The sequence below is a fragment of the Podarcis filfolensis genome (genome assembly GCF_964270895.1).
Source record: "Podarcis filfolensis genome assembly, chromosome: 5".
NCBI classification, from domain to species: domain Eukaryota; kingdom Metazoa; phylum Chordata; class Lepidosauria; order Squamata; family Lacertidae; genus Podarcis; species Podarcis filfolensis.
In genome coordinates, this window is record NC_139608.1 from 77,033,059 (window position 1) to 77,052,100 (window position 19,042).

The window sequence follows — 19,042 nt, forward strand, 5'->3', positions numbered from 1 at the left end:
GGAGGGGAAAGTGGGCAGTCCAGAGATTTGGAGAAATCTTAAAATATGGATGTGAAATTCAGAATCTTCAAATTAAAACTGTTCCTTGAGATCTCTCCACGCTAGGTGTAGCATGCTATTCTAAGGATTCTCTATAGTACTAGATTCATTTCAATAGGAATAATGCTGTCATTCATACTGGAATTCTTTCCTGTGCAAAATATGAATAGGCCTGGAGTAGCTTTGCTATTACGAGCACCAGCACTTTTGAACAAATCCAAAGGAACTTTGGGTGTAAATTGTGTTTCTTTATGCTCCGTACATACACTAAGAGAATAGCTTGGTTAGGAGACTTCATTTAACCTGTAAAAACATCATCTGTTAAACGATGCATGTTTTTCCCCTAAAGGGAACCATTTATCATTGTTTGATGGGGAGGCCTTATTTTAGCAGTTTAATGGAAATAACACTCTCCTTGGGAAACATTTCTCTTGCCTCAAGCCCCAGGGGAGTGGAACAGAGATTGGAACAGGAAAGGAGGAGGCCTGTCCAGAATTGTTCTCATGGTTACCTTCTTCTGCTTCTCCAGATCAAAAGGAAGGTTTGATAGGTAGCCTGTTTGACAACACAGTTCGTAGACATTTAAAGAAAACCACACATTTCCTTCTTTAAGGTGAACGCGGCGTGAATGAGAGTTCACTGGTTTGAAACACAGGTGGTGAAATATACTCAGAGTTGCAAAGTGATTTCATGCTCTTTATTCAGCTCATAGTGGTGAGGAGGAATGAATGAAAGTCCCCTCAAGGTATCTGCTTTATATACATTATTTACACAATGGGCTGCACATGATTGGCTAATTCCGGAATTCTACTGTAAGCCAATCAGGTTGTGGATTCACTTCTATCTGGAGCATGATTGGGTGGTTCCTGCCAACCAATCATACTGCTGCATTGTTCTAGGACCAATCAGACTGCTGCATTCTGAATCCTATTGTTCTAGGACCAATCAGACTGCTGCCTTTTGGATCCTATTGTTCTAGGACCAATCAGACTGCTGCAGTTTGGATCCTATTCAACTCAGTACATAACAGGTGGTGATCCTAATGTAGGGATGGGCTAATCTATCAATGTAGGATTCTCCCAGTTTCTGATTTTTAAAATCTTAAGATCAGTTTTGCACATTTCCAGGCCAGTTTGCACTTCTTTTAAAAAAGTCCTCATGAAAATTCAAAAAGGCTTTAGAGCAGATTTCCCAATGCTTAGTCAGAATCTCCTTTCTTGTAACGTGAAGGCCTGACCAGGGTGGTCGTCCTCTTATATACCTACTGGGATTGACAAGGCATCTGACCCTCACCTGAATTTCATAACTCTCCTGACAGGTGATTTGGTCTGCAGTCACAGTGTGGAACAAAGTCCTTGAGTCTGTACTCTGAATAGTGACACCAGGGCCCTAGAAAGTGCAGGGCTTGTCAGTCCAACCTCTGCACAGTCTCATCAGGGCTGACCTTAAGGCAATTGGAGCAATTGGGCCAAATTGGGCCCCATGGGCTGCTCCAAAGGGGGCCCCCACACCAGGGCAATCTGTTTTGTTGTTGTTGTTTAGTCGTTTAGTTGTGTCCAACTCTTCGTGACCCCATGGACCAGAGCACGCCAGGCCCTTCTTTCACTGCCTCCCGCAGTTTGGTCAAACTCATGTTTGTATCTTCGAGAACACTGTCCAACCACCTCATCTGTCATCCCCTTCTCCTTGTGCCCTCCATCTTTCCCAACATCAGGGTCTTTTCCAGGGAGTCTTCTCTTCTCATGAGGTGGCCAAAGTATTGGAGCTTCTGCTTCAGGATCTGTCCTTTCAGTGAGCATTCAGGGCTGATTTCCTCAGAATGGATAGGTTTGATCTTCTTGCAGTCCATGGGACTCTCAAGAGTCTCCTTCAGCACCATAATTCAAAAGCATCCATTCTTCGGCCTTCTTTATGGTCCAGCTCTCACTTCCATACATCACTACTGGGAAAACCATAGCTTTAACTATACGGACCTTTGTTGGCAAGGTGATGTCTCTGCTTTTTAAGATGCTGTCTAGGTTTGTCATTGCTTTTCTCCCAAGAAGCAGGCGTCTTTTAATTTCGTGACTGCTGTCACCATCTGCAGTGATCATGGAACCCAAGAAAGTAAAATCTCTCACTGCCTTCATTTCTTCCCCTTCTATTTGCCAGGAGGTGATGGGCCCAGTGGCCATGATCTTGGGTTTTTTTTGGATTTTATTTATATCTCTAAGATTTTGCAGACTTTGGCTGTGAACTGGGGCCCTACAAAAAAACAACAACCAAACTTCAAGTTGCACCCCACTGCTTCAAATTGGGCCCCACTGGCTAGCCCTGAGTCTCATAGTTGCTGGGCCCGAGTTGCCCTGCCCTTGCATGAAGTCTTGGGTTTGCAATTTTGGGAGAGGGGAGACTGGGGCACTGGGGAGCGGGCAGTCTAGTTTGGCCCCCTAGATTTAGAGGCCCTAAGCTTCAGCCTACTTAGCCTATACGTAAATCCAGCACTGTTGGTGTGGGATGGCATCATGAGGTATGGGCTTCACATTTTAATGTAAAACCTCTGTAGGGACATGGGTGGCACTGTGGTCTAAACCACTGAGCCTCTTGGGCTTGCCAATCAGAAGGTTGGCGGTTCAAATCCCTGTGACAGAGTGAGCTCCTGTTGCTCTGTCTCAGCTCCTGCCAACCTAGCAGTTTGAAATCATACCAGTGCAGGTAGATAAATAGGTACTGCTGTGGCGGGAAGGTATGTGGCATTTCTGTGTGCTCTGGCTTCTGTCATGGTGTCCCATTGCACCAGAAGTGGTTTAGTCATGCTGGCCACATGACCTGGAAAGTTGTCTGTGGACAAACGCCGGCTCCCTTGGTCTGAAAGCAAGATGAGCGCCACAACCCCATAGTCACCTTTGACTGGACTTAACTGTCCATGGATCCTTTACCTTTACCTTTTACCTAAAACCTCTTTAAATCAAACTTCCATCACCAAGGCTTGTACTGAAACAGAGCTATCCCTGAAAACTCACACTTCTCAAAATTCTGCAGCGTGGTTCTCCAAAATGTGACGTGTGCACAGGATTGCACACATTATAGAAAATAATGCAGAAAAAAGGCATTCTGTTAAGGAAAAGTCCTTGCAAGAATGCCTCTATTAGGGAAAATGCACATGAAGAGGTGTCACAGATTTCGTGCAGTTTCCTTTAAAAATAAATAAATCCGAAGCTGATGTGGAAATGGGGTGAATGGAAAAGGAGAAACTGAAATTGATAGGTTTATCCATCCTTTGTGTGTGAAATGGGGCTGGAACTAAATGCTGAAGGGGACTCAGTCCATGTCATGTTGACTTCTTAAAATACACATCCCTCTATCACTCAGTGCTCTGGTTTGGAAGGGAGAGCCATGCAATTCAGCCAGAGTCAGTGGAAACATGGGAGTTGGCATGGAAGGACAGAATAATAATAGATATGAACAAATGAATAGCCTCTGCCATTTTATGGTGACACATATCTCCCCGCAGATGCCAGAGGTATTTATGTTGCCGAAGGGAGAGCTACCGAGAGCATTCATAAAGTACAGCTTTTATCTCATTGCTTCTAGCTTGCTTCCAGTGATGTCTAAATAATTTTTTACAATATCCGCAGAGACAGATGGATTTTGCAGGTGCATCTTGTGAGTGTGATGTGGGACTGTGTTCTTTCCCCACAATAAAGTGGTTTTCTCTTCCCCGGCTTTCAATAATTAATCCCGCATCCAGCCATATTAATTTGTCAGACTAGGGTTAACAGGAATCTTGGCATAGGAGTGGCCTATAATCCTGTTCCTTCTGCAAGTCCACCTGACTCTTTCTGCCTGTCCACTTTCCCCCCATGAAGGATTGGTGGGAGAGTGTACGATTTCCTTCCTTCCTTCCTTTCCCTCCCTCCCTCCCTCCCTCCCTCCCTCCCTCCCTCCCTTCCTTCCATCATCTATCATCTATCTATCATCTATCTATCATCTATCTATCTATCTATATCTATCATCTATCTATCTATCATCTATCTATCTATCTATCATCTATCATCTATCATCTATCTATCTATCTATCATCTATCTATATCTATCTATCTATCATCTATCTATCTATCTATCTATCTATCTATCTATCTATCATCTATCTATCTATCTATCATCTATCTATATCTATCATCTATATCTATCTATCTATCTATCATCTATCTATCATCTATCTATCATCTATCTAATTATCTATCTATCTATCATCTATCTATCTATCATCTCTATCATCTCTATCTATATCTATCTATCTATATATCATCTATCTATCATCTATGTATCTATCATCTATCTATCATCTATCATCTCTATCAATATCTATCTCTATCATCTGTCTGTCTGTCTCTTCTATCCAGGAAAATGTTTTATTCAACTTTCAGTCCCCGTCCCTTAAAGATAACACACAAAATTGGTCCATATATGCACAAAGCAACCTTCAGTCTTCAAACAAAACTACTTCTGGCTAGGTTTCCCACATTATAATGGATATTGAAAAGTTAGGTTTGTTCTTTTTTCTTCAATTAGTTTCTACTGAAGATCTTCTTATGCTACAAAATAAACAAGGGAAAGTATACAGACTGTCTCCACTTGTGATTCAAAGTCTTTTCCCCAGTTTGTCAATGTTCAGTATAAGTCACTAACTTGTGGACACATACAAACAAGCCACACTGCAACCATCTGAACACAACCAACCAATCTCTGGACCCCGCAACCCCTCACAATGCCAATGAAGATAAATAGATATACAAGGAAAGGACCTACCCGTGGGATGCTGACACAAACCCCCACACGAACACTATGCAATAGAATGATAGAACAGTACCCCCATCTCTTCCCCACTCTTTCTTCCCCCTAACCGTAAGAGTGTCCCATTTCTGCCACCATTGATGTGTGGTTCAAATTTTCATCTGACAGGCTGGGCTAGGGAGCTGTCCCAAAAGGTTTCCAAGCAGCAGAGGAGCTGTCCAGCTATCGCATCATGTGGAACTAGGAGTTGAGCCTATCAAGGTGTTGCATCAGCAACTTCTGAGCACTAACTGAATAGCTTTACAGCACCACTTCCAGGAGTGGGAACCTATGGCATGCTATAGACTGGGGCATAACTTACGTGTCCCTGATGATGAGCTACTTAGATGGGTACTGAGATTCTTTTAACAGAAAAAGCTGTGGCGGTCCTTAGACTTCTGATCCTGCAGAAACTGAAGACCGAAACTGGTGTCTTCCGCATGCAAATTGTTTGCTTTGTCCTTGGGTAAAAGGGCAGGCAGGTAGGTTCAGCATCAACACCTAGCTTTTTGGGACATTTGCTTGGGGCCCCTGTGTCCCAGCAGGACTAATAGAGCTGACATCTTGACTGGGCTATGTCCTTGATGCAGCAAACAGACCAGCCTCTCATTCCCCTTGAAAAAAAGGTAAAAGGTTAAAGGACCCCTGGACGGTTAAGTCCAGTCAAAGGTGACTATGCGGTTGCAGTGCTCACCTCACTTTCAGGTCAAGGGAGCCGGCGTTTGTCCACAGACAGCTTTCCAGGGCATGTGGCCAGCAGGACTAAATTGCTTCTGATACAATAGAACACCACAACAGAAACCAGAGTGCATGGAAACACCAAGTGCATGGAAACCAGAGTGCATGGAAACAACTTAGCAGTGCTTTCAAACTGCTAAGTTGGCAGGAGCTGGGACAGAGCAAAGGGAGCTCACCCTATTGCAGGGATTCGAACTGCTGACCCTCTGATTGGCAAGCCCAAGAGGCTCAGTAGGTGGCTTACCTGGTGCTACTACAGTGGCCTTGGAGCCAAGCAATGCTTGGTGACCACCATATTTGATTTAGCGCAATGCTATAAGAAATCAGGTATGAGAATTGCTTGACATGGATCCGGATTGAGCGGCAGCTCAGCTCTGGGGTCTTTGCAGCGTCACCACCATAGAATCGCAGCAGGAGGGGATATGCATACAAGACCCCTAAGAAACAAACAAATCGACCCTGCTTCTATTAGTGCCCTCTTCTACCAGACCAAATAAATCTGTACCATTGCATTTAGTATGAAGGCCGTTCCATACATTACAGAGCTTAATCAAAACAAAGTGGTGGTGGGGTTTTTTTTTGGGGGGGGGAGACACACAAAAAACCCCAAAAATGAAAACTGAGCTGGGAGCTTGGACAGCCTCTTCCCTGAGGCAATGGAAGAAAACGTAATCTCAGAGAAGAGGCCCTGGTTTGATGTAGAAGGACTTTGCCAAAATATGCTCACAGCTTTCAGAGCAGGCTGCACATACATTATTGAAGAGCTGTGTTTTTATTTGCTGTTCCAAGTTGGCAGTGATGCAAATGTAAAATTTAGAAGCCACTGGAAAGGAACGAGGGATTGAAGTGGAGAAGAAGAGCTCGGGAAAGTCCCCCTCCTTTTCCATTGAATGTTTTGTGTGTGTGTGTGTGTGTGTGTTAAAGTTACATCATGGCAAAATTCTTAATTTAATAATCATTTTTTTTCTCTCCCTTCAACCCATCATTCTTGAAGCAAGCTCTATCTGAGTGATCCATGGAAAATGGTGAAATCCGAAAGCTGCTCTAAGCAAAAGGCAATACAGTGGTACCTTGGGTTACATACACTTCAGGTTACATACGCTTCAGGTTACACACTCCGCTAACCCAGAAATAGTGCTTCAGGTTAAGAACTTTGCTTCAGGATAAGAACAGAAATCGGGCTCTGGCGGCGTGGCAGCAGCAGGAGGCCCCATTAGCTAAAGCGGTGCTTCAGGTTAAGAACAGTTTCAGGTTAAGAACGGACCTCCGGAACGAATTAAATACTTAACCTGCGGTACCACTGTAGCAGCAGCGCATTAAGCCGCAGAGGGAGAGAAATAAACAAATGCCAAAAGTAGAAAAGAAAAAAAGACACAAAGAGGCTCCTTTTGTCCTGTGCATGCATGCAATGGTACACATGGGTTTTGTTCTCAAGTTGGATTTGAGAAAGGGCCATAGCTCAGTGGCAGAACACTTGCTTTGCATGCAGAAGGTTGCAGGTTCAGTCTCCCACGTCTACAGATATGGCTGGTATTGTCCCTTGTCTGAAGAGTTGCAGCCAGATACTGTGAGGAGCCCTCAGCCCACAGACCACATTTGGCCTGGCCCGACTCTCAATTTGCTCTTGAGGCCATTATCCCCAAACCACGCATGCCTAATATTGTATATGACATCAGATGAGAGACAGGCAGAGACACAGCTGGGTTTGTTGCCCAACTGAGATCCTCGTGAGCATCCCTACAGAAAGCAAGTTTGAACTCACTTCTCCCACCAGCTGATATACAGTGACTTCCAGAAATGTAAAAGAAATAAGTTGTAGAGGCAGAATGTAGTGGAATTACATGGGTTCTTTTTACATGCCAAGAGGAATCACAGCTGGAATGGCAGCTTTTATTTTCTGGAGAAAGGCTTCCCCTCCATTAAGAACTTCCTAGACATTGCTTCTTCACCACCCTGCAGAGGGCACAGTGTTTCATTAAGGTTTTAACTCTAATTAAACTTGTGGTTGGGAGAGGGTCTCCTTGCCGTCTCCCCCTACCCCCAATAGACCCAGATCTCTTTGAATGGACCTGATCTGAGGACCTGATGTCAACCTGCTCAATGAGAATCACAGGTAGAATGAAATCAGCCTGATCTGGCTTGGGAGCTAGGATTTGGCTGGAGTTATTGCACAGCTCTAATTATATTACAGTTGAGCTTTGAATATCAGGGTTTTGAGTAACCCCCTGTGTTTGAAAGATATGTGGCTGGATGCACAATCCTGTCTGTATCATGTCATTTGAGTCCTGTTGATCTGACTTACGTGTTTCTTGATATAACTGGAAATTTACCTTTACATCATGGCCAGGGGTCAGCAAACAGCCTTCTCAGGCAACTCCTGAAATCCCAGAATGTCCCACCACTGATGTCTGCCCAAAGACCTCCTTATAAACAAGAAGTCTGCTGGTTCTGGGAGCTGGCATGTTAATTTCTCACTGTATCCTGATGGAGCATCACTTTGGGACATTGGGTGAAATTTAAATAGCCTTTAAGTGTGGGATCTGGGGGTTGCCCTTTAGATTTCCCATAGTGCTTTGGTGTGATATTATATGAAATTAAAATTGGTGACATTCTATAAAATTATAATTGTGGCTGCATAGGAATACCACTGTCTGCCAACATTACCATCACCAGCTAAGCCTGGCAGGAGGGCCCATCAGACTGCGTTTGCTGAGTCTCGCTCTAAAACTTAGATCTTTCTATATTGGACACCAGTTTTCCACTGACTGTGGCGACACTTATGTTAGAACAATGGTATCATGTCTTCGTTTAGATTTGCATTTTTAAAAAGTCAAATACTATTCCAATGTTTCTGCATATGTCTCAGCTCTCCGATCAGACCTGATGCTCACTGGACAGCCTTGGGCAGATCAATCCATGTCAATCTTATAGGATTGTTGTGTAGATCGATGCATACTTGAGGAACCCCATGCCCTCCAATAGGTTAATAATAATAATAATAATAATAATAATAATAATAATAATAATATCCCTCCCATCTGACTGGATTGCCCCAGCCACTCTGGGCAGCTTCCAACATATATAAAAACATAATATAACATTAAACATTAAAAAAACCTTCCCTATACAGGGCTATCTTCTAAAGGTTGTGTAGTTCCTTGCTTGCTTGGCTCAAGGATCGCATAACTCCATATGCTCCAACATTTATCCAATGAAAATAGGGACATCCTAAGGAAAAGCGGGACATTCCGGGATGAAATAAGAAATGGTGATGGCTTCTGTAAATCTGGAACTGTCCCTGGAAAATAGAGACATTTGGAGGGTCGGGAACCCCAAAGCACTCTGCAGAATCTGGAAAAAACAACAATGAACCAACCCTGCAATGGAACGGATTCCTAATAAGATAAGATCGAGGGGCAGGGTTTAATTAGGCAGCATTGTGTCTGAGTGCCAGCCTATTTGTTCTCAATATTTAAAGAGCCTAGTTAGCAAGGCAATCAGCCAGGATATGTCAGTAATAAATAAAACGGAACAAACAGATGTCTGCAGCTGACACATTTTTCAAGGCCGCTTGGCTGGTACAGCTCAAATGGTGCAGAATGGAAGGAGAAGCAGAGCTGCAGGGAGACAGAATCCCCCCAACAACCTGATTAATAAGATCTGGATGAAATCCAGGCATTTTACTAATTTCCCATGCCCTGATGTTTCACTGGCTAATTACATGTACACTTTTTGACACGCAAGGAGCAAAAAACCAAAACATTTTCCGAGACGAAATGTCTTAGCAGTGCTTAGCAATGCAGCCTGGAAACGGCAGCATTGCAATGCTCACATCTCCTCCTGCGCACCCGAAAAAGAGAGACGTGCAAGACGTTAAACAGCTACCGTGTCTCAAAGAAAAGGAAGGCAGTTCTGTGTTGACATGTTTAAACGGAGGCTTGGCTTTCAAGGCAAGGCATGAAGCGAAATACGAACAATTATCGGAGAAAGAGACAGCCCGACAGATCGGCAGGCTTCTGGGATAGCAGCATGCTTAGAAGCCCAGCCTATTTCCGCAGGAAAATGCAGGAAACCTGCTCTTCACATCTGAGAGATGTATGTAAATTCCTGGCTGATATATCATCAAGAGAGCCTGTAATTCTGACATCAGTTGTGCTTTTTTGAACGCCTGGTACAGTCTGTATGACGAACTGCTATGCTAGCAAAATGCAATCCTCTACTTCCTTTCACCCAGGTACATTCCCCCTCCCCGAAGCATTCATCAAAGATGAATTGTAGTGGCTGAATGTGAGTCTTGAGCCAAGAAGTCCTTGACTTCAAATGTCTCATCTACCATGAACTCATTAAGCTGCAGCCTGGTCAAGTGGCTATGTCACCTGGTTGCTCAGCTTTGATGGGTAGCTGCTGAGCTGATGCTGGAGGTTTAACAAACTGAAGGGCATTATCCTCCTCTTTTTTTTAAAAAAAAAATGTTTTATTTCCATCTCGCCTTTCTCCCAATGCAGGACCCAAGGCGTCTCACAGAGGAAATAGAAAAAGATACAATAAAAAGCACACTATATGGATATTTAAAAGCAATTCAGTGAGTGATTCTATTAAAAACAATGATGAAAACCATTTAAAAGCATTGCTTTCCTCCAAAGACCTGTTTCTTCCTAAAATATGGAATTGGCTTAAATTGTTTTTCATATAACGTTTTCTTTCTATGCTCCTCCCGATGGAAATATGCAAATAGGGACAGATATACCCCTTCTTTAAGTCATTTACATACTGCCTTCTCTTGTATATTATAAAAGCTTGATGACTAAGCTCTTTAGCGACAAAACGTCTGATTACTGGAACAACATCCGAGCGCTGAACCACTGATATATTGCAGGGAAACTCTTTATTTACTGTGTTTGCAGTCATTTCAGATAAAACCTATTTGGGAAAGAAACTACGTTTCTCATTTTTATGGATGTTTCTTGTTTGTTTACATATATATATATATATATATATATATACGGTTATATTATCTTGAGTCTATTGAGCTGCTCACACAAGGAATCATTAGCTCTTCCTGTCTCAGCATCCCCACAATACAGCTTTAACCTTGTAGAGTATTTTTGTAGAGACATTTTTTTAAAAAAAATAATTTTTATTAAATTTTCAGTTTTACAATTCCAAATAAACATTTTGCAAACATTAAAATACTCAATGACTTCCCTTCTTCTCTTTCCGTGGTTCATTTTATGTATTTACATCCCTGCATATTTTATTTTAACCATTCAGATCTGTTTCCCACTTTTACATCCATCAAAAATTATTTACTCTGTTGAATTTATCTTAATGCTGCCAGTGTTTTCAGCTGTATATAGTTATTTTCCATATATTCAATCAATGTTTTCCAGCCCTTTTTAAATGTAGGTTCCGCTTGCTCTCTTATTCTACATGTTAAATCTGCAAGTTGGGCATATTCTGTCAACTTAAGTTGCCAATCCTCTTTAGTCAGGACCTCGCTCGTTTTCCATTTTGGGGCTAACAAAACATGGGCAGCAGTTGTTGCATAAATAAATAACCTTTGCTGACACCTAGAAATTTTCATCTGGGTTATCCCTAACTGAAAGGACTCTGGCTTTTGGGGGGAAAGTGGTTTTGAACATTTTTTTTTATAATTGGAGAACAGTCCAATTGGAGAACAGTCTTTACCAAAGGTGTCATGGGCTTTGAAGATGCTCAAACTCAGGAAAAAAGGGAGAAATGTGCTAAGAGGAAGGCGCATTTGGCGAACCCTTGCCATAATCCACTCCCACCTTTGTCCCCACTGTGGAAGGACGTGTGGATCCAGAATTGGCCTCCAGTCACATATGGACTCACTGTTAAGACCGTGTTCATGGAAGACAATTTCACTCGGCTACGAGTGATCGCCAAAGAAGAAGTTACATATGAGACCTGGAAATGCAAGACAGGGAAGAAGACTATGTTTCCTGTCTTGCCATTTGGGAACAATAGAAAAGCCCTGCTGAATCAGACGAATGGCCCATCTAGTCTAGCATCCCATTCTCACAGATGCCTGTGGGAAACTCAAAAGCAGAACTTGAGCATAACAGCTCTGTCTACAATTGTGATCCTCAGAAACGCGCATTCAGAGGCATACTGGCTTTGATAGTGGAGATAGAGCATAGCCATTGGGATAACTGTTATTTGCCTGGAGCATCACAAATAACACAGATTTTTTAATATATATATATATATATATATATATATATATATATATATATATATATAATGATAACATATGTTTTGGCAAAGGCCATATGGTGACTGTTGAAAAATTGAAGTATTCCCAGCTCACTGAATTGTCCTAGTTAAACATTTACTTATCATGTTTCGATAAACCCTCACATGTATTCATCTTCTCCACCTTGTCTATACTCTGCCCTGCTTGTAGCACATTTTTCCTGTGGTTGCTCATGAGGGTCAGCTATAAATAAGGCAAACTGGCTTCATCTGACACTCCTAAGGGAAGGAAATATTTTCTCTCTCTCTCTTCCATTTCCCTCACACCACTAAAAAAAACACACACACACACACACTTAGATTAAAAAAACAACAACACAATTTGTGTGCAGCGTTTAAGAACAGAGCTGATATTTGTGCTGAAAGAATAGGGAAAAAAGGGGTAATAGGAAGAAATATCAATGCGTTTGCAGATGACATGGATTAATTTCATCATTTTCAAGGCCCTCTGCAATGTGCTCAGAAACTAGAAAAAGGCACTAACTCCTCTGTATTAAAAGTTTTAACTCTGAAAGCTTTGATCAACAGCTTAATCCACTAAATCTTAAATTGATTAATTCACAGAGGCCAATTTTACTTGGTGATACTGTCAATTATGAGCTACTCTGGTTCCTAAAACGTAAAGTCCAAATGGAACCCCTCCCCCCTCAACATTTGTGCTAAATAGTTAATAATAAATAGTTTCTATAATAAACAACTATATAAGAAAAAAATTGTTGAGTCACCCATAAATTGTGCCCAATGGTCTCATTCTGTCCAATTACTGGGCCAGCCCTTCATAATAGGGTTTTTTTAATATGAGGTTTTCTTTCCACAAAGGAGTGATGGTGTCTGATTGTACATATACCTTACACTTTTCCCCAGTTCTCAAAAAAGACACTGTATCAAGGTTTTGGCAATCTGCAAATTTATTTTTATGCAGGCTTATTAATTGCTTATTCTATTGAAGGACAGACTCAATCCCATAAAACGTCTCTGCATGGTGTGCAGGTGACAGGCAAGGAAATAAGTTTCTACTATAGTCCCCTTTTATGGAAAATGGCTGAGGGTAGGTATGTGGAGAAAATAAACTATTTCTGATTACAGAAGTTGCAGATTACAGTTTATTTTATTTTATTTATTTATTGAATTTATATACCGCCCTATACGTGGAGGTCTCAGGGCAGTTTACAGGGCAGTTCACAGAACAAAATAAAAATATAAAACAAAATATATACTCAAAATAAAAACAACAACCCAATAACCTCCTCACCCCCCCCAAAAAACCACATGTTAAAAGGGTGTTGGATGTAAATCAGATCAACCAAAGGACTGGTTAAAAAGGAATGCTTTCGCCTGGCACCTAAAGGTGTACAATGAAGGTGCCAGGTGAACTTCCCTGGGGAGAGCATTTCACAGACGGGAAGCCACTGCAGAGAAGGTCCGTTCTTGTATTGCCACCCTTCGGACATCAAAGGGAGAGGCACACAAAGGAGGACCTCAGAAGATGATCTCAGGGTCTGGGTAGGTTCATATGGAAAGAGGCGGTCCTTGAGGTATTGTGATCCTGAGCCGTTTAAGGCTTTATAGGTCAAAACCAGCACTTTGCATTGGACCCGGAAACTAATTGGTAGCTAGTGCAGTCGGACCAGGATTGGTGTAATATATCAATAATATCAGAAGAGCCCTCTTGGAGCAGACCAAAAATCCAACCAGCCCTGCATCTATTACCCCAGAGTGACCAGCTGGATATCTATAGGACGTCCACCAGCAAGACATGAAGACAATAGTCTTCTCCTGCTGTTGCTGTCCAGCAATGCTGTTCAATGGCCTGTGATCCCAGCCTTCATGACTGGTATGCTTAGCCTTCACAAATTTGTCTAATCTTCTGTGAAAGCCCTGTTGGGACCAAGCCAAATGTGACACTTACTGTATGTTTGTATGCCAGTTTCAGCTTTTCTTTACATAAACTAAACCATTCAGTATTCCATTATTACATCCATCAAAACTTGTTTACACTGTTGAATTTATCTTAGTGCTGTCAGCGTTTTCAAGTGCACACAATTTCCCCCCATATATTCAATAGACATTTTCCAATCTTCTTTAAACATATGTTCTTCTTGTTCTCTTATTCTATATGTTAGGTCTGCAAGCTGCGCATATTCCATTGGTTTAATAGATAATCCCTCTTCTAAAGCGAATGTTTGCTTTGAATGGTGGAATTCTGCCATTGGCTCTAGACTGGTGAACATTGTTGTGTCTTGTGGTAAGAAATTCCATAGTTCACGTATTGTATATTGAAGTACTTAATTTTGTCCCGAGTTCTCCAACATTCAGCTTTTCTAGATGGCCCCAAAATCTAGTATTATGAGAGAGAGCGAGAGAGAGAGAGAGAGAGAGAGAGAGAAGCTTCTCTGCTTTCTCTTGCCCATGAGCAGTTCTAATCCTGTCCTCCACTTTCTTTCTAAATTGCAAAGCCCCAACTTTTGAAACCTTTCCTCATAAGGGGGTTGCTACGGTCCATGTCAAAATATTTTTGAACAGATAGTAACCAGAACTGTACACACAGTGTGCAAAGAGCTGTTACACCACCAATTTGTCCGAAGGCATTATGATATGGGCTGTTTCTGAAAGCATTTTCTTACACAGTCTCAGTAACAATTGCATCTTCATCACAAAACCGAATAGTGTGAATACTCGCTGCTTAGTCATTTTGGAAGAAACCACAAATCGCTGACAGCCACTGCATACATATAGGATCACCACTTTTTAAATGCAAGGTACCGTGATGCCTTGCATGTGTGGGGGAAAAAAGCCAGCATCGAGATAGTATATTCCTGTGATCACCATCATCTCAGATACAATTCATTTCGGCCGAGTCTGTTCATACATTCAACTGCTAGTCATAAAGCGTTGGATAACTGAGAAATAAGGAATTGAATTATGTACAGGGCCAGCCCCAGACCAAATAGCACACACCTCAATTTATTCAGCTTTTGAATACCTTATTTTTCATCGCATTTGCAGGCCATTTCACAACTTTGATGTGTGATTTGCATGCATGATTTATTCCTATCATATGAGGTGATAAATTCTCCTGCCAGGATCCCAGTCAGTCAGTCAAGTCATCAGATTTTTCTTGTTTGTAGCCAAATAGGAAGCAGTAAATTAAACACACACACACACACACACTCCAAGTTGTCACAACTTAAAATGATAGCTACCCAAATAATTTAGATCAGCAGTGGGAAACCTCAGGTTTCTGGGCCAGATGTGGCCCTCAAGGCCTCTCATTCTGGACCTCAGAACTCTCTGTGTTGTTTAGGGATATCCTCCCCTCAGATGCCCCTCAGATGTCCTGACCCAGGGGGCTGGGAGACAGCCATCACCTCTCTTGAGCCCACATCTCACACTGGACCTGCTTTGACCCCTGAGTGTTTTTAGTGTTTATACATAGTTCCTCTTGTTCCACTGCTTCCCCTTGGGGAAAACCACTCTTTAACCAACCGCCTGGAAAAAGAGGAATTATACACATTGGTAGGACTGACAGAAAACTTGTAGAAAAAAATTAAACTATGGAATGATAAAGGATTTATAACAATAGAGTTATGAAAGAGATGCAGAAGGGAAAATCATTATATTAAGATCCACAAGGGGGGGGGGGGAGGAAAGTCAAAGGGGATTATATGTTTTTAATTCATTTGTTTATGTAAAATAGAAAATGCAAAAATAAAATAAAAACATAAAACATAGATTGTTTAATTAACCATCTGCCTGAGAAAAGAGGAATGTTTTCACCTGGCACCTATTTCCTAAAATTTGTTTTCCTTTCACAGTACTCAAAACGTTCTACCTGAGGCAGCCACCTCACTGTACCTAAGGGTAGGACTGTCATCTAGGAGATCACAGCCGTAGAGGTAAGAAAAGAAGAGTCGTTATGTTGTCTGGAAAGGTCACTTCCTAGTTTGCATGGAGAAGCCGTTTTCAATGAAGCCCAATGACAGAAGCGTGAAGCTGTATTGAGGCAGCACCCTCAATACAATTTTGCACCCCTAACAATTTTGCGCCCCCAACACCATGTCACTGAGCCCCGTCTCTGTGCAGAGCACACAGAGACTCACAGCAGGCCCAAGGGAGCTTGCAACCCATGGGTCTTCCTTTCCATTCCCTGGGCATAATGTTTCCTGAAGTGTAGGTGGGTTCCCACGAGGCAAGACACAGTGATAACAGCAAGAACCTTTACTGAATTAACAAAACTGGACAACAGGGGCAAAGCAACTGCTTATATACATTTCTGCAGGCCTGGGCACTCCCAACGTGATTGGCTGTCTAAACTTCCAAGCTGCAAATCATGACTCGGAGTTTAAGGGCCAATGGCAGAGGCCCAAATCCTGGAATGTTCTGTGATTGGATATCATGTATTGGATATCATGAATCAGAACACAGGGGCTCAGAATCCTTAGTCTGGAGTCAAGCTCAGGCAAACACAGATCACTGCATACATAACATTCCCCATGTTAATATGAAGCACCTCACTCTGAGGAATTCCTAGTAAGTAGAAATGATTTGTTTTCATAGACACCCCGCTGTCTTCTCCTTCTTTTTAAACCTAAGGAGCTGCAGTCCAATCCACAAGGCTAATTAATAAATGTCCGAGGGTTAAGTAGAAAATAGGCTCGAGGCGTCTTAGGCAATGCCAATAAGTGATTGTTTCCTGGATGCAACATGCAGCCAATTTTCACTTTCTCTGCTCAGCCTTGGAATCTCCCCCGTCACATTTAGCAATGCCATGTGTAAAGTGAGTGACCCCAAACCAAGTATGGTAACAGAAGAGAGAGACACAGGCAAAGGAAGCTCTGTGGCTTCTACAAGTTAAGTAATATAGTCAAGGCGTGGACTTGTGATAATGCTCTGGAGCGGAGCATCAGAAAGCAATTATGCATGGGCCAAAATGTATTCTGCAATGATCCATCATGCTGTCTCAGACTGTTTTATATGCAGAAGGATCATCTGCTCTAATCTCGCCAGTCTCCCTCCCTCCCTCCCCAAATAAAAAACCACAAGCAAAGTGTTGTTGATATTACGCATGGAGACACTCTGGGTGGCAGCAGTAAGTTCTCTACAGCATGCCTTTCTTTGACTTTTAGATAAGCATTCTTCCACAGGGAGGGAAAGGATAAAACCCCCACAATTCTTTTAAGTGCTTTTCTGAAAAAGCAAGGTTATTGCTGGTCCTTATTTTGACACATCTGTTTCCTCTCTTACAGAAGCTCAGTGGAACACACACACACACACACAAACAAACACACACACACTCTGCCACAAACTAATCACCGCTTTTTTTCCTTTTGTGAAATATCACAGGCTCAGGGACAGCCTCCTTCCTGCCACACTGGTGTTATATGGACTGGTGACTGGGAGTGGCTGCCGAGACCATATAACACTGGTCCTGAAAGATCTACATTGGCTCCCAGTATGTTTCTGAGCACAGTTCGAAGTGTTGGTGCTGACCTTTAAAGCCCTAAATGGCCTCAGCCCAGTATACCTGAAGGCATGTCTCCACCTCCATTGTTCAGCCCAGACACTGAGGTTCAGCTCCGAGGGCCGTCTGGTGGTTCCCTCCCTGCGAGAAGTGAGGTTACAGGGAACCAGGCAGAGGGCCTTCTCGGTAGTGGCACCCGCCCTTTGGACTGCCCTCCCATCAGATGTCAAGGAAGTAAACTATCTGACTTTTTAATAATAATAATAATAATAATAATAATAATAATACCTTTATTGTCATTGTACAACCTGTGTACAATGAAATTAGAAGACATCTGAAGGCAGCCCTGTTTAGAAACGTTTTTAATGTTTGATGTTTTATCGTGTTTTTAATATTCTGTTGGGAGCCGCCCAGAGTGGGTGGGGAAACCAAGCCAGATAGGTGGGTATGAATAAATTATTATTATTATTATTATTACTTGTAACAAGATTTTTATTAAAGAATTTCACACTGCGATAAGATAGCAGCTACAAAAATAGAATAAATAGATTGTGGAGTCCTCTCTTAAAGGTAGTCCTCTCTTCTTAAGTCTTGCCACCCACAGAAGGTAGCAGCCACAATTGGGATACCTTTGAATGTGTCTCAAGTTTCAAGAAGATCTGTTTATCAGGAGACAGCTCCCTTGCACAAGCCGCTCTTTCCTGGCATCGCTGCACAAGAAACATGTGGCTGGTCTCTGCCCGTATGGCTGCATCCTGAAAAATAAATAAATCCTCCCAGCTGCAGGGGACTTGATCACAGATCAACAGCTCCCATGTCTGACTTCACTAGGGAGAAGTCCTATAGCAAAGGGCTGCCACTTGCCATAAGCTCTCTGCTTTCCTCCTTGGCCAAGGACACCAGCTGAATTTTTGGATGTCAGCATCTAACAAGCAAAAGACACATCAAATACTGCAGGAATGTCTGCTTTAATATAGATACATCTCGTTTAAAATGGGAGATGGATGGTCTATTAAAACGTTGACAGTGTGTTTTAAGTATAACCATAAGAGACAGGACCGCTTCATAGATAAAACTCTTCCTCCCATTGTTTATTTGGGATTTCCTTATAATTTCACCAGCATTTACAGTAGAAGGGATGAGCTAATGTCATTTTATTCCCCCTTCAGTATATCCTACGGGGTGTATCTACTTCATATTGTGTCCCAGGGTGATAAGCAATAACACTCCGAAAGGTTTCCATTTCCTTAGGTTTCCTTTGCTCATCTGTCTTTTATTACCCCATCTAAAACAAGCTCAGATTTTGCATTTATCTAAACCGGTGACATAGCTGGGAATTTAGCTCCTGCATAGCAGGAAGCTGATAAGGGCTGCCTTGGTAGAGCGGCAGCAGGAATTCGTGATCAGCTTTGCTTTTGTGGGCAGAAAGAATCCAGATCACCATCTTTATTGGAAGGAAGACTCAGCGCTCATTGCAGACTTGCCTTCTAGCAGTCTCTTTAGACTCACAGTGGTATTGACTGCCCTTCTCCATAATATACTGCTTGGAGTGCAGTTTTTAAGGGTCCAGATGCCACATCTATCAGCAAGGGATGCTTAAACCTACTTAATATAGATTGCTGCAAAAAGTGGTGGGGGTGTTAGGGACCATCTCTAGGCAACAGGGAAGTGCTTCATTGCAACAAGTCCAGCAACTTTTGATTCAAGAAC